The 16700-nt window shown below is 39.2% G+C and overlaps 1 protein-coding gene and 1 long non-coding RNA gene across 4 annotated transcripts in view; one reads left to right on the top strand and one right to left on the bottom strand.

Annotated features, from left to right (window-relative positions):
- ELAPOR1 (endosome-lysosome associated apoptosis and autophagy regulator 1) overlaps positions 1 to 16700 on the top strand; it is a 96395-nt gene that overhangs the window by 1499 nt on the left and 78196 nt on the right. The gene's annotated exons all lie outside the window — the stretch shown is intronic.
- On the bottom strand, positions 672 to 1591 carry LOC143649916 (uncharacterized). The gene is made up of 3 exons (XR_013159225.1): positions 1309 to 1591; positions 892 to 985; positions 672 to 785 (listed from the first exon to the last, which is right to left on the bottom strand). It is a non-coding gene; the product is annotated as an uncharacterized LOC143649916 (long non-coding RNA).

The raw sequence follows: 16700 nt of genomic DNA, 5'->3' as shown, positions 1-16700 counted from the left end.
AAATGTCAAACTTGGCATAAGATTTTTAAAAACTTTTTATGTATTTTTATTGTGATATCTTTACAAACCAGACAATCCATCCAAATTATACAGTCAGTGGTTCACAATATCATCACATAGTTGTGTATTCATCACCATCATTTTTAGAACATTTGCATTATTCCAGAAGAAGAAATAAAAAGAAAAAAGCAAAACCCCATACATCCCATATCCCTTACCCCTCCCTCTTATTGGCCACTAGTATTGCAATTTATCCAATTTTAAGACTTACAATAGAGGTAGGTTAACTAAGATAGTGTAGCCTTGACATATATATGTATAGTGGAACAAAACAAAACATCCAGAAATAGATCCATGCAAGCATGGGTAATTTTTGTGGTTTGTTTGTTTTTTGCAATTTAATTATACGGTCATTATCAAATATCAGGCCTACCAGATTATAGTTTAAAAACTTCAGGTATTGGTGTAAGTTTTGAGAGGTTAAAATATTTTTAGTAGGTTGTTAGTTTTAATTGATTAGCAACAACCTCTTCCTCTATGGAGCTATTTTATTCTGAAGGTCTTCTACCCTACAAATATAACAAATGTAACAGATCATAAAGAAGTAGGGTGAGGGGAGTAAGGAGGATTTTTGTGTGAATGACTATTTTTTACTTCATTCATGAGTATGACACAAGTGACCCCAGTCATTGAGACATTTGATAACCTTTATCAGTTCTGATGACAAACTCCTCTGGGCTACCTGCCGTTCCATCCAGATGTGTTGTGACCTGTTTTAAAGACGACTGGGAATAAGATGAATTTGTCAGTGATGGTAGCTCACTGTCCATTGTTCTTGGTGGCTTGTGGTCTAACCAACCAAGGTAACCAGTCCCAAGCAAGTTCACTTACTTAAGAATCAAACGTGGGAGTCTCCTGAATGGAAGGTAAGAATATTGCAGCTCAACCACCAATTCTTGTTGAGGATCTTTGTCAACTATGGAAACTGTAAGACATTTAAGAAATTAAACACTTCATATCATCTTGGTTTGGAGGAAGAGAGAAATATCGATACTTGAGAATTCTAACTTGCATGTACATTTTGCTTTTAATCCTATTTAAGTAATCAGTATTTGCCCAAGCAAAAGATCTGGCCATGAGCTATGAATTTAGGGGAGTGGTAAGCTGCAGAGTTCAACATCGCTTGGTTCCAGTCTGTCTGCCATTTACCATGCAGTTTTTGAGTCTATAGAATGGGCTTAACCTAAAAGTATTTTTTTGAGGGTTGAAAAAGAAAATATACATCAAACAAAACATAAAGCACCTCACCCCTTTCCTGTTCAGCTTCTTTACCATTAGATCCACACCGTGCCAGAGTGAAAATGACTTGGGAGGTATGCTCATTGGCCACAGACGTCAGCAGGTCCTATTTACACTCTCTGTGAGCAAACAGTGGCCACTGAACACCTTGACTCCAAACAATAAAGAAGAGAATAATATTCTTCATTTGGCAATTTGAACTGATCCAACAAGTTTGGGGGCTCCCAACCCTAAATTTAGATGATAAAAAACAATTCAGGGTAGGCTGGTCCTTCTCTGTTCTTAATTTTCATATGAGTTTCTTATGAGCCTGTGTTACATATTAATGGCAGGGACTCTTATCAGGCCAAGGCTGACCTTAACAACAACAATGCTATTCCAATCTTGTGGTTATTACCAACGGGCTTGACCTAGTTTCTGAAAGCTGAGGCATCCCTCTCCATCTTATCCGGAAACAAAACAGTTAAATCTGAGACCCAAACTGAGGTGGCAGAGATCCGGGAGTTCTAGATTGCTGGACATGTTGAGGGGCTTGGTGTTCCTTTCATAGTTTTACAGTAATTAATGTCACCAGTAGAACCAAACACCCTGTGCAGTGTTTGTCTTCATGAATCATTTCTTTAGCCTGGCACCAGCCTAGACTGAGAGCCAAAGGAGTATTTCCCATAGCACAGTGAATCTGAATCAGCGAGGAGCAGAAAATTGCCTCTAACACGGTCTGCCTTGTTCTGAAGCTCCAGTATTAATTGCCCCCAAAGGGATGTCCCTGTTGAAATTGAAAAACCCACAGGGTATTCGAATTGGACAGACATGGATTAGAATAAAATTTGCTGAATGAATAATGACTCTGCCGCTTAATAAAATGCTTCTTCAAGCAAGTTAATTAACTTCTGACAGCCTCAGGTTCCTGATCTGTAAAATGGGGATTGTAATACCTACCTCCCAAGTTTGTTGTCGGGATTAAATTAAAGTAGATAACATATATAAAGTACCTAGTATATATTCTTGAGATATCATAGATGCTTAATAAATGTCAGTAGGCAGTAAAGGTAAGTATATGAGTAATGACATCTAAATGATGACATAAGGTAACATGTAAACAATGCTGGAGTGGCAGTATAGAGGTTGATAGGAAAAGAGGGTAGAAGCTTATTTGAACAGTTGGCCCTTGACCTGCTTCTGGAATTATCAGTAGAATTTTAATGGAGGAAGTGTGCTTTGAAGATTGAGAGAGGAGCCTGAGGAAAGGTCCACAGGTGGAGAAAAATGTGAATGGTCCTGAGAATTGCAAGTAGACCAGTTGACTGAAAGGTGGAGTTGGCATAGAGCACACTAAAAGATAAGGTTGGAAAGTGAGAAGCTAAGTAAACACTAAAGGTAGGGTTGAGAGCATTGAAAGTATAGGATGAATGGGAAGGGTGGGATGAGGATTTTTGTCAGAATTTCAGAGTGGGAAACTGGTAGGAGCTGCTAGTCAAAAGGAAGAAAGGCTTTCAGAAGCAGAGTGACAGTATTTTTGAGTACAGACTTTCCCATGATCGGCCTCGGTGCCTATACTAAGTGGGGGAAGTCCTGAGGCTTTGGCACACTCCTTCACTCTACTGTCTTAGTGTCTGGGCTTTTATATTTCCTCCTGCGTTTGGTTCTAATGTGGTATTTGAAGTTTAGATCCCACAGGGAAATGGGCAGATCTAGAAAACATTCAGGACCCCTGAGCTTTCAGAAAGTATTCCCAAAAATGGAAGATTTAAAATGGTTTCTTTAGTTGGCATGCTGGTTTGAAAGGATGTGTGGACCCTAGAAAAGCATGTTTTAATCAAAATCCCATTTAATAAAGGTAGAATAATCCCTATTCAATACTGTATGTTTGAAACTGTAATCAGATCATCTCCCTGGAGATGTGATTTAGTCAAGAGTGATTGTTAAACTGGATTAGGTGATGACATGTTTCCACCCATTTGGGTGGGTCTTGATAAATTTCTGGAGTCCTATAAAAGAGGAAACATTTTGGAGAAAGGAGGAGATTCTGAGAGAGCAGAGAATGCTGCAGCACCACGAGGCAGAGGGTCCATGAGCCAGCGACCTTTGGAGGTGAAGAAGGAAAATGTCTCCTGGGAAGCTTCATGAAACTGGAAGCCAGGAGAAGAAGCTAGCAGATGACACCGTGTTCACCATGTGCCCTTCCAGCTGAGAGAGGAACCCTGACTGTGTTCATCATGTGCCTTTCCAGATGAGAGAGAAATTGTGACTGTGTTCGCCATGTGCCTTCTTGCTTGAGAGAGAAACCCTGAACTTCATCGGCCTTGTTGAACCAAGGTATCTTTCCCTGGATGGATGCCTTTGATTGGACATTTCTACAGACTTGCTTTAACTGGGACATTTTCTCGGCCTTAGAAGTGTAAATTAGCAACTTATTAAATTCCCCTTTTTGAAAGTCATTCTGCTTCTGGTATATTGCATTCTGGCAGCTAGCAAACTAGAACAGTTGGGAACAATTGAGATTGGATACTTAAAACATCCTGCTATGTTTGATGAAGAGAGAAAATTAAAGTTCTCCATTTATCATAAAGTACTTAGAGGGTAGCAAGATGTATTGTTTTTGTTTTACATCAGAGGGACAAAAGAATAACAGATCTGAAGAATAACAGATCTGAAGACATTTAAGAAGTCATCTTGACCATTCTCCTATCTCAAGGAAAGAGTATACTACAGCCAAACCAGACTGATAATTATCTAACTTACTTAAAAAAAAAAACTTATAAAATTACAGAAGTAACACATTTCATTTGCAGGCAAATTAGGAGGTATAGGCAAATAAAAAGAAGATAATAAAAATCGCCTATTATCAAACTATCATGGCAAACTATCATTTTTATGTATACAATTGTGAGAGAGATACAGAATGGTGGTGCAGAGCATGGGGTCTGGATAAAACTGGATGGGTTAGTGTTCCAGTTTGCAAGCTGCTGGAATGCGATGTACCAGAAGCAAAATGGCTTTTAAAAAGGAGAATTTATTAAGTTGCAAGTTTACAGTTCTAAGTCTGTGAAAATGTCCAAATTAAAGCAAGGCTATAGAAATATCCAAATTAAGGGACCAACAAGAGATTATTTTCACTTAAGAAAGGCTAATGAAGTTCAGGGTTTCTCATGCAACTGAAAAGGCACATGGCGAACATGGCAAGGTCTACTAGCTCTCTCTCTGGGCTTCTTGTTTCATGAAGCCCCCCCCCCCCGGGGGGCATATTCCTTCTTTATCTCCAAAGATCTCTGGCTGTGTGGGCTCTTGTGGTTCTCGTGCTCTTAAGCTTTTTCCAAAATGGTCCCCTTTTAAAGGATTCCAGTAAACTAATCAAGACCCACCTGGAATGGGTGGAGTCACATCTTTCCGTAATCAAAGGTTAATACCCACAGTTGGGTGTGTCACATCTCTGTGGAGATTATCTAATCATGTTGCCAACCTACAGTTCTGGATAGGGATGAAAAGAAACAGCTGCCCCCACAAGACGGAGGAGGATTAAAACATGGCTTTTCTGGGATGCATAATTCTTTCAAACCTGCACAGTTGGTTTCAACTTCTAGCTCCTCCACATAGCCACCTGTGATCTTATTTAATGTTTCAATTTCAACTCTAAAATGGAAATTTTAATAGAATCCATTTTGTTAATATGACTATTGAGTTAATACATGTAAAATGCTTAGAATAGTTCCTAGCACATAGTAAGCTCTCATTTGTCAGCTGTTATAATTATGTTTTTAATGGAAGTGTAATTAATATAGTCTCATAGTAGAAAAATTTAATAAAAATGTAAGGGTGGTAAAAGTGGGTTAAATTGAAAAAGAAAAGGAGTAGATGTGAAAGGTATTCTGAGGGAAAAGTTGATGGAACTTGGCAAAGAGAGGCAGGCAAGCCTAACAAAAGTGGCCATCGACCTTTCTGTCTAAACCAACTCAGTAGGTGAACTCACTGCTCTCTCCCCTACATGGGACATGACGCCCAGGGGTATAAATTTCCCTGGCAATGTGGGACAGAACTCCTGGGATTTGCCGAGAACTGGCGTCATGGATTGAGAAAGTTTTGACCAAAAGGGGGAAGAGAGATATGAGACAAAATAAAGTCTCAGTGACTGAGAGATTTCAAACAGAGTTAGGAGGTTATCCCGGAGGTTATTCTTATGTATTATATAGATATTCCTTTTTAGTTTATGATGTATTGGAGTATAACCTGAAACTGTTAAGCTGTATTCCAGTAGGTTTGATTCTTGAAGACAATTGTATAACAATATAACTTTTACAGTGTGACTGTGTGATTGTGAAAACCTTGTGTCTGATGGTCCTCTTACCCCGGATATGTACAGATGAGTAAAAAAGTATGGATAAAAGATAAATAAATAGGAGAGATGAGGGGTAAAATAAATTGGGTAGATGGAAATACTAGTGTGGTCAATGAGAGGGAAGGGTAAGGGGTATGGAATATATGATTTTTTTCTTTTTATTTCTTTTTCTGGAGTGATGCAAAAATGATCATGGTGATGAATATCCAACTCTGTGACAATATTGTGAGCCACTGATTGTACACCATGTATGGAAAGTATTTGTGTGAAGATTTACCAGTAAAAATAGTTTTTTTAAAAAAGTGGCCGTTGAGCTCTTGAAATGTGGCTAGTGCAGGTGAGGAAGTGAATTTTTCATTTTATTTCGTTTTAATTCAAGTTCAACGTAAAAATAGGTACTCAATTCAGTTACTGGAAAACCTTTAAGTGTATTTGGAATAATCTGGGTATGTGAAAATCTACTTTCTCAACTGTAAAGTCCTTGAAATCTAAGCAGAGATTAAGTATTTCTGATGCAAATTTACAGTCCAAATTGAGATATCCTGTAAAGTGTAAAATATATGCTGGATTTTGAACATTTAATACAAAAAAAAGTAAAATATCTCATTAATGGTATTTTTATATTGATCACATATTAAATGAAAATATTTTAGATATTATCTAAATAAAATACATTATTAAAATTAATCTGCCCTGTTACTTTTCACTTTTTAAAGTGTGGCTTCTGGAAAATTTTAAATCCCATCTATTTGCATTATGTTTCTGTGGGACAGTACAGGTCTGGAGGTAATGGTATCTGCTATTGAGTCCTAGTTTTACCACTTTAAGCTGTATTACGTTGGGCAAGATGCTTACCTCTCTTAGCTTCCAGTTTTTCATCTGGGAAATGAGGACAATGTAATTCTTGCCTTTTATGGATTGTTAGGAGGATTAAACAAAATAATGCTTGAAAAGTGTTTTGAAAAAATACATAGCACATATAGTAAGTGCTCAATAAATGACATGCTTTGTTACTATTTTGTGATCTGATCTTTAAAAACTTAACAATATGCCAAGAATATCTTTTTAGATCATTAAATGTTTCTGTATGACGTCATTTAAAAATTATTGTGGTAAGATATAAATATAACAACATTTGCCATTTTAACAATTTCTGAATGTATAACTCAGTGACATTAATTACTTTCACAATGTTGTGCAGCCATCACCACTATTTATTTTCAAAACTTCTTGGCATTGTTTTAATGATTGGATGAATTGCCTATTACCTCTTGGGTCATCTGCATTAGACCCCCTTCTCACCTTTTTAACGTAGGTCTGCAACTCTTCCCTGTCTTTGGAGTCATCGATTTTTCCCCACCACTGTATATTCATGTTAACATTCAAACATGCTATAATTTCTCCTATCTTAAAACAATAGGAAGGAAAAAAAAAAAAAACCGCCACAATTTCTCTTGATTGCCACTTTCCCCTTCAGCTGCCACCCTATTTTGCTGCTCCCCTTTATAGCAAAAGCCTTTGAAAATTTTGTCTATAATCACTGTCCCTAAATGGTCTGTTTCTTTCCTTCCTTGAAGCCTTTCCAAGAAGACTATTGTCCCCACAATTCCACTGAAACTGCTTTTTTCAATCTAATGGTAACTTCTTGGTCTCAGTCAGACTTCATCTACCTTCATTTGGCAGCACTATGGACACTCTCACTTTCTAGAAACATTTCTCTTGTCTTCTAGGACAGTCACTCTCCTGGGTTTTTTCCTCCCTCCCTGGTAGCTCCTTCTCTTCAAGCTCTAAATCTGGCATTTCGCCAGGGCTTGGTCCTTGAACCTCTTCTCTTATTTTCATTCTCTTGGTGTTCTCATCCTGTTTCATGGCTCTAAACACCATCTGTACATTGATGACTCCCAGATTCACATTTCCAGTCCAGACCTTTTCCCTGAACTCCAGACCTGTACATCCAGCTGAACACAAAACCTCCCTAAGTCCAAAACTTCCAAATTCCCCACCACCATCGAACATATGCCCCCCGGGATCTGCCCTCTCTCAGTTCATGACAACCCTGTCCTTCCGGGTCCCAAACCTTGGGGTCATCCTGACTCTTCTCTATCACTACTCCTTATGTCCAGTTCATCTGAAAGTCTTGTTAGCTCTTCCCTCAAAATTTGGCCACGTCTTATACCTCCACTACAACCCACCCCTTTCCATGGCACCATCATCTCTCACCTAGAAGACTTCAAAAGCCCCCAACTGATTTCTTTGGTTCCATTTCACCCACTTACTGTCTATTCTCAACATAGCAGCCAAAGTAAACCTTTGGAAAATAAGATGGACTTTGTCCCTCCTGTGCTCATACTCTTCCAAAGGCTTCCTAAGTTAGAGTAAAAGCTATGGCCTACAAGGTCCTTCACACTATCTTCACCCATCACTGACCTCAACCTCCCTGCCCCAACCACCCCTCCCCCATCCTCCCCCCTCACCTCCCCTTCCCGCCTGCCCACCCACGCCGTCCCTCCTTCCAGACCAACCTCCTTGCTGTTTCTCATCCTTGCCTGGCAACCTCCTGCCTCCAGGCTTTAGCAATTCCTATTTTCTCTTCCTGGAAGGCTCTTCCCCAAGTGTGCAGCTTATTTCCTAAATTCCTTCAATTCTTTATTGAAATGTCACCCCACTCCCTATCCCGTTTTCTGCTTTATTTTCTCCTGAGTGTCTATTGCTTCATACATATTTTATCTTTTACTTACTTCTCTTTCCCTGCTAACATATGAGTGCCATGAATACAGGGATATTTGTGTTTTGTTTAACGCTGTATCTCCAGCACCCAAAAAAGTATCTGGCACTTAGAGGACCCTCAATAAATATCAGTAGAATGTGTGAGTGAAATAGATACATAGTATTCCATTCCTGAGATGTTATTAACCAATCCCCTGTTGTTGAACATATAGGTAGTTTCCAAGTTTTGGCTATTTTAAACAATGCTAGGATGGATCTTTTTTTTTAATATAATTTTATTTTTAAAATGTAAAAACATTTGAATGTAAAATTTAAATATAAAACATTTTAAATGTTAAGACACTTAAAGTTTTAGAATGTTTTATTTAAAAAATTTTTAAAATTTTTTCTAAATTTGAATTTTCTAAAGAAGACAATACAATAATTGTTCTTACGTTTCTGAATTATTTTGCCTCACCAAATGTCCCACAGTTTCATTCACACTGTTGCATACCTCACGACTTTGTTCCTCTTTTTTTAGCAGCACAATATTCGATTTTATGTACATACCATCATTCGCCAATTTACTTCTCAGTTAGGGCATTTCTCAGCCACCTGCATTCCTTAGGCATTATGTATAATGCCCCAAGTCCACAGTCCATCAACGCTCTCAATTTTAGATAATTTCATTGTTCCCAATAAACACACCCTCACCAAATAGGAAATCTAAACCTCCCCTTAATTCTTATCCCTCTCCCCATTACTTACCTCTGCTGTTGCTGTGGCAGTGCTGATGTTTTCCAGTCAAACATAGCCCATAGCATGCAATAGCAGTTTCCCCCCTGTACCCTGGACTTAAACACTCTTTGTACATGAATCATACCTTTGTAGTAGTTCTTGCAAGAACTTATTTATATTTTTAGTGTTAATCGGTGGGACATGTAGCTCTATACAATATGATCATTTTCAATCATGTTCACCTTCAATATGGTAATATTACTGATAGACCCACTAGAGAGCTGCCTTCACTTCTATCTGTTCCCTTACATTTAAGTTCAATCTCATTAGCTAACCGTTCACCCATCTCTAGCTTCCATGTATCTCTAAGTCCTCTATATTCTGTATTATAAGCTTCTAATTTCAGGCCATTTTTATATTTATAAATTGCTTCCTACCACTTTCTATTTCCCTTCTTATAGAAGTTGTGTATTTACAGAACAGTCATGCATAAACGGAGGACTCACATACACCACACCACCAGCAACTTGCATTTGTGTGGAACATTTGCATTTTTATAATTGTACTATTAGTTAAAGTCCATGGTTTATCTTAGGGTTCACTGTTTGTCCCACAGTTTTTTTTTAAATCAGTTTAATCTCTTGCCAGTAGCGTTAGAGAAGTTTTTGTCCCACCAGCATCACAACACAGAATTTTATTCATCTTTGACAACTTTGTAGCATAAATATCATCTCACTGCTATTCTTATACTCATTTCTTTTATTTCAATACCTTTGAACATAACATTCATTTTTCCTACTCACTCCCATTCACTGTATGCATTTATTTAATTGTGTAGTAATAATTGCTCTATACCAAATATACATATACATATCTGTAATTTATTAACCCACTACCCAAATTAAGAAATATTCTTTCATGTGAATATGCCACAAATTTTCAATTCATTTTTCTACTGAAGGATATTTGGGTTTCCAGTGCTTTGCTGCATCAAATAATGCTGCTGTTGCCAACACTGCCAGCAGCTGGAGGAACAGTGTCTTGGTGTACAAGGGGGTGGAACGGGCAGTGCACCATGGCATCCAATACATGGCTTCTTCCACATAGAACTCAAATGTGTAGCTTCATCAGACCTTTAGCCTTGTTTCTGTCAGTCAGTACATGAAACCTATAACCCCCAGTCATCCCTCATCACCTGAACTCTAAACCTTGAATGGCTTTGAACATTTCCGTAGCTGATACCCAGTTTTCTTCAATGTGCCAGACTTTTCCCCGAGTCCTCTAGAATTCACCATTTGCGTCAGCAAAATATTCTCTAGTCTCATTTTCTTGGTCTAAATTCTCGGAGTATTCTAGGGGGTCTCCGATGAATGGCTTCCCCAGCCAGCTTCTGAGAAAGTTGAAAAATTAAAACAAAATGACTATGGGGACCACAATATCACCTTGACTAGTTATAGTGGCCACATATGTCCACCTTTTCTTTTCTTTTGTCTGTTTTGTTTTATTTGGGCCCACCTTTTCTGAAGCTCTCAGTTAAGCAGTTTTAAATCATTCCCTATTGCATGAAAGGGGTCATTGCTCAGCATTCTCTCCTTTTTCTTCTGCATCATCAACTTCCCATTCTCTACGGCTTCTTTCCAATCAATACCTAAACATGCTTTTTGAAACATTTTTCTCCTGTGAAATTTTAATTTATCTAGTTAACCACTTCATATTGTTCTTAATATTAGAAAGGATGTAAATAACATATATCCTTAGGTAAATGTGTAAATAATGAAATTAAGGCTGTTTGAAAAAATAATAATAATGCTGCTGTGGACATTGTGGAACCTATCTCTTGGTGCACAGGTGCAAATTTTTCCAAGGTATATGCCTAGAAGTGAAGATCTGGGTTGTGGGATGTGCACAGATTCACCTTTATGAGAGAATTCCAAATGGTTTTCCACAATGAGGGAATTAATTGTAACTTGATTTCCAACAACTCCAGAGATTGAGATTCTGTGAGGGACCTTAGCTGCTTTAGCCTCCAAAATACTAAATTAGGGCTTAACTATGGAGCCGTTTTCCCTTCATAACCAATGTCACTTCTTCAGAAATCTTGACGATCATGTTTACCTACAGTTTTACAGCTTTCTTCAGCTTTCACTGATTTGTAATCTGATGGATGACCCAGGTTGGATGGGTTTACTTCTATTCCGGAAGCTAGACAGACATATTCACATTCAAAACACTCACTAAAAAGAGCCTGGGTAAAAGTAATTTCCAGTTGTGGGCTTCTTCTGGAAATTGGTAGTATCTTAATGTTTTAAGGAAGCATCTTAGGGTAAAAGAGAAGTGTCACTACATAAGAAATGGCTACTGCTCTCTACTTGGAATCAGTCTTGAGTTACTGAACCAGTTCTCAGGGAAATGCACTATGGGCACATTTAGCCCCCATATCTACAGTTGGTGGATTCACCTATACTTTAGAGTTTGCCTTTAAATTCAGGATGGATCCTAAGAAGAGGATCTTAGTATATTCAGGTGATCCAGAATGGCTTTAATGGAATGGGGAGAATAGACAATGAAATGTGGATTGAGGCCAGTCTTGGGGGCCTTGAAAAACTGTGTTCAGGAGAAAGATGGGACTTGATTTTGAACACGCTAGAGAATATATCAAAATTTTTGAGCAGGGGGGTGATATGCTTAGATATGTCTTTTGGAGAATGGGAGAAAACTGGAGCCAGAGAAAACCAGTCTGTATGCATGAATGAACTCATTCAACAAATTTTATTGCATACCCACTATGTGCCAGACATTGTCTTTAGAGAATTTATAGTCTAGTGGGAGAGAGATGTATTAATCAAATCATTACAGAGCTAAAATCACAACTCAAGTGCTACAAAGGAAAATATATTGTGCAATGAGAGCACATACTAGGGGATCTGGAAGCAGGAAGTTCAGGGAACTCTTCCGTGGGCAGTGGTAACTGAGAGGGGGTCTGAAGAGTGTCCAGGAGTAATAGTCATAAGGGGGCAGGAAACAGCACATACAAAGGCCCTCAGGTAAGTAAAACAAGAGGACGAATAGAGAAGTGGGGAGGGAGAACATGATTAGAAATGAGATAGGAAGGGAAGTCAAGGACCAAATCATGAATGGTCTTATTTTAAATAATTAATCAATAGTGCCTCCACCTACAAGGACTTCAGTTTTCAAAAAATACCTCCATCAAAATAGTGAAATCCAAATATAAAATAAAAATTATGGCAGGAAAAATACAACTTAGGAAGACATGCAGAAAGAATAATTCAAAGCATGTATGAATGCCATATAATTAAATGAACGGGCAACTTCAACGTGAACTTCCTAGTGGCCAAGGTAAAAAATAGAAACATTATAGGACATGTTAGTGCTCAGGGCTCATGAAGCAAAAACACGAGTAAGTAATTTAGCAGGCAGATGAAACAGAAAGATGTATTGACAGGCTGATTGTGGCATAGAACAGAAAAGATTAAGAAAATTAGGGAAAAACTTTGCAGAGGGACTCACTGATTAGTTAATATGATTACTAAGACTCTTTTCATATTTGTGGATGTCATCTTCCAGTATTTGTAGAGACTACGATGGGACCCATGATTATGAGTTCTTTGTGAAAAAATATATATATATATCCCTATGGAATATGTCTTATTTTTTTTTAACTGGAATGATTCCCTTTTATCTCAAAGTGAAATGGTAGGGGATATGATGTTTAATTACTATCTCAACATTTATAGAAGTTGGCACTGCTTATAGTGGTTAGAAAAAATGAGATGACTTGTTCATCAGAAGGTATAAAAATAAAGTGGGAAGATTTGCCCTGCTTCCTTCTGTGACTGCTACAAAGCAGGAGGATCATCTGCAGTCTTCCTGAAAATTAGGGAGAATGGCATTCTGCCTCAATTTCTTCCACCAAATTTCATCCCTGGACTCAGGCCATTTCTGCTTTGGCAAAGTGAGAGGTGCTAATGTGGACACAGTTCCTGGTTATGTTGCCCCAGGCTGGCCCAGAGAAACCTTTTGAAATCACTGTGCACAGAAATTGCCAGAGCCTCCAGCACTGTCAGGTGCCTGGGCGTGGGTAGGCGGGGAGAGAGGAAGGAGCAGAAGATTGCTGTTACCAATTTTAGTACTTCATAAAGGAGCATTTCATTTTCTACCTTGCAGCAGAAGCCATCCGGAAAGGAAACTGAGGCAAATGGCTTGACATTGAGCTTTCCATTTTAAATCCTGTTCTTTCCCCAGCTGTCTTTCCTCCCATTCGACCTACTCTTTTTACAGTAGACGATGTTGCAGTTTCCCACAGGAGAAATTTGAAAGCCTATCAGTGGTGCTCTTCCTCTTCGGTTAGTTTAGTTTTGGGTTTTTTCAGGCTTTACTTTGCAAAGCCTCCTAACCTCCAGGTGGAGTCCGCTGGTGGAGCCCTGGTTTGGTTCTTGTACAAGCCTCTCCTCTTCTGCCCCCCAAGATCCTCAGGAAAAACAGTGGCTTCCTTTAAACACCAGGCCATTTCTGCAAAGGATTCTGAGTCCTGATTCTCTGTAATGTAAACCCCCTCCCAGGGGTTCTGCCCAGTGAGCAGCCAGCTTTTATGACCATTCCTGGTGTACTGATGAGAAACGGATGACTATTAGTCTGCTTGCTGCACCTGCTGCTCTTTTTATTTCACGATTGTGTTGATGATACTGAGGAGCTGAGTCAGTTCTACCGTCATCATTACAAGTTTGAAGCCCTTTGCAACTTTCAAAGCATCTTGCCAGTCTTATCCTGGAGAGGACGGTCAGTTGGCTTTTCTAGATGGAAAGGCTGAAACTGAACTTGGGAATTCGCAGTGATGTTTTCATCAGGGCTTCCCGCAGTAGATCTCATCATTTGCAGCAGAAGGAATAAACTTGAAGGAAGAGTGCAGATTTGAGTAATTACCTTTGGACACTCTTCTCTCACTTCCCTCTAAAAATAGAGGGATGGGCAGGCCACGGTGGCTCAGTGATAGAGTTCTCGCTTGCCATGCTGGAGACCCAGGTTCAATTCCCAGTGCCTGCCCATGCAAAAACTAAAAATAGACAGGTAATGTAATTTTTCAGCATAAACAAAGACTGTCTCATCCATTGCCATGTCCCTATTGCCTGGCTTGGAACATAGTTCTGCAATAGTCACACAACAATTGTTTGCAGAATCAATGAACTCTGTGGCATAGATATTATTTTCTTTTTATTAGGGATGAAGAAATTGGTTCAGAGAGGTTTGGGAGGAGGATGTAAGATTTGTGGAACCATTCTACAACTGTATAAAAAAAAAAAGGCAAGCCAATTTCTGACTCCACACCCCCTACTCTCTGACCCTCAAATCCATGTTCAACTTCTCCCAGCCAACCTTCTGGGCCAGCAGGGTTGAGCAGTGGTTTCCAAACTGCAGCAGGCATCAGCATGCTAAAACCCAGATTCTTGGCCACCTCCTCCCACCTCCCAGAGGTTCTAATTCAGAGGGGGTCAATGAATGGGCCTATTTTAGTTTCCTAGGCTGCTCCAAGCACATACCACGAAATGGTTCAGCTTAAACAATGGGAATGTGTTTGCTCACAGTTTTGAGGCCAGGAAATGTCCAAATTAAGTCATCATCTAGGTGATGCTTTCTTCCCAAAGACTGGCATTCTGGAGCTGGCTGCCAGTGATCCTAGCTCCTCTGTCATATGGCAAGGGACATGGCAGCATCTGCCCTTCTCTCACTTCACTGGTTTTGTTGATTTCAGCTTCTTGCTTCCATGGTTTTCTGTGTCTGAATATCATTCTCTTAAAAAAGACTCCAGTAATGGGATTAAAATTCATCCTGACTGAGGTGTTCCACACCTTACCTGAAGTAACCTCAGCTAAAGGTCCTATTTACAATGGTTTTATGCCCACAGGAAAAGATTGTGTTTAAGAACATGTTTTTTTTGGAGGTACATACAGGGCTCAAGAATTTGTATTTTTAAAATGTTCCCAATTGCTGCTGGTCCCAAGACCACACTTTGAGAACCACTGGTTTAGTTGAAAACTCAAGAGCTTGGAAGAAAGACAGGCTTGAATTTGAGTCCTGAACATGCATTAATTTACCAGCTGTGTGACTTTGGGGATATGACCAAACCTCTCTGAACCAATTTCTTCATCCCTAATAAGAAGAAAATAATATTTATGCCACAGAGTTCACTGATTCTACAAACAATTGTTGTGTGACTATTGCAGAACCATGTTCCAAGCCAGGTAATAGGGACATGGCAATGGATGAGACAGTCTTTGTTGTCAAGGAACTCTGTGGATGGTTGTGATGATTTATGAGATAAAAATTTGCAGTTAGAGAACCATGAGAGGTAGCCAGTAAACATTAGTTTTCCATCCCCCACATGAAAGGAAGCCACATAATTCTTCTTTTGTGCCTTTTTTTGATCTAAAAAGTCGTTCTCAAATTTCACAGCCACGGAACACGAACTATGACTCTCTTTTCATCTAGATGAAAGATTTAAACCATGGGCACGGCAAGGTATAATCTCACATTATTAACATGCTATGTTAAAAAGAGACAAAGGAGAACTTTTACTTTTTATTCCATACATCTCTTTATTGTTTGAATTTTTTATAAGCACATGTGTAATTTAACCATTTTAAATGTAGGTACTTATTACTAAATACCCTGAAAGGAGTGAACTCTTCTGCTTCTAGATAAATTTAATCTCTTGTGAACCAATAGTCTGACTATCTGTAAATCCTTCAAATAGACCTGGGACTACACTTCATTCCAATTCTAAAACAATACGAAATTTTCTAAAATATTCATGGAGCATCTGTTCAAGACATTTAGAAGATGTCACAGAGGAAAGTGAGACATAGAATTTGCCATAAAAGTGTGACAAAGAGACTTGAGAAGTAACTAACAAGGCAAGGCAGTTTATGGTCATTGTCCATGAGTTGTGTTTAGAAGAAGCCCTCGCCTTGTACCACAAGGATAGGAGTGGTTTTCATGGAGGGCTGGGAAAGTATACTTCATTTAGGACTGGTACCATAGGAGAGGTGAAGATGATTAGGCAGGGTATTCTGTAGGGTGGGGGGAGAGAGTACAAGGGGTCTCTTCTGGCACTTTTACCTAGAGGATCAATTGCAAAACTATGCCACTCTGGAGGGGTAAATGATAAAGGTGGGCATGTTGCCAGAGAGCCCCAGGAGTTCTCAAAGAGGTCGAGACCTCAGCCAGGGCCTAGGCTGGTGTCTTGAGTGTTCTTGACTCAGCTGCAGTTAAGACTTTGAGGACTAGTCAGTGTGCACAGCCCCAAAAGTTTAATGTGTAGCATAAGTACATTCTCGAAGGGAGTGAATGTGGGCGCTATCCAAAGGGACAGATGCCCTCTGAGGTCAGGACACTTGGATTTCAAGGACTTGGAAGAGCGCTTCCTCCTCTGGTTATGCTAGTAAGGGATTGATAAACTGCAATTTTTATTGGCTCTTTTCTGCAGACCTGAGTGAGGGCTGAGTGAGGGCTGGGCTAGCACAAAGCTAGGTGTGCGTGTGCCAAAAGAAACTTCTTGTCATGAGTCTTAGGGTCACTTCCCCCTCCCTCCTTCCCTATCTAACAGCCT

This window comes from Tamandua tetradactyla, chromosome 11 (genome assembly GCF_023851605.1).
Source record: "Tamandua tetradactyla isolate mTamTet1 chromosome 11, mTamTet1.pri, whole genome shotgun sequence".
In the NCBI taxonomy this organism is placed as follows: domain Eukaryota; kingdom Metazoa; phylum Chordata; class Mammalia; order Pilosa; family Myrmecophagidae; genus Tamandua; species Tamandua tetradactyla.
This window is presented reverse-complemented; position numbering and strand designations above follow the sequence as displayed.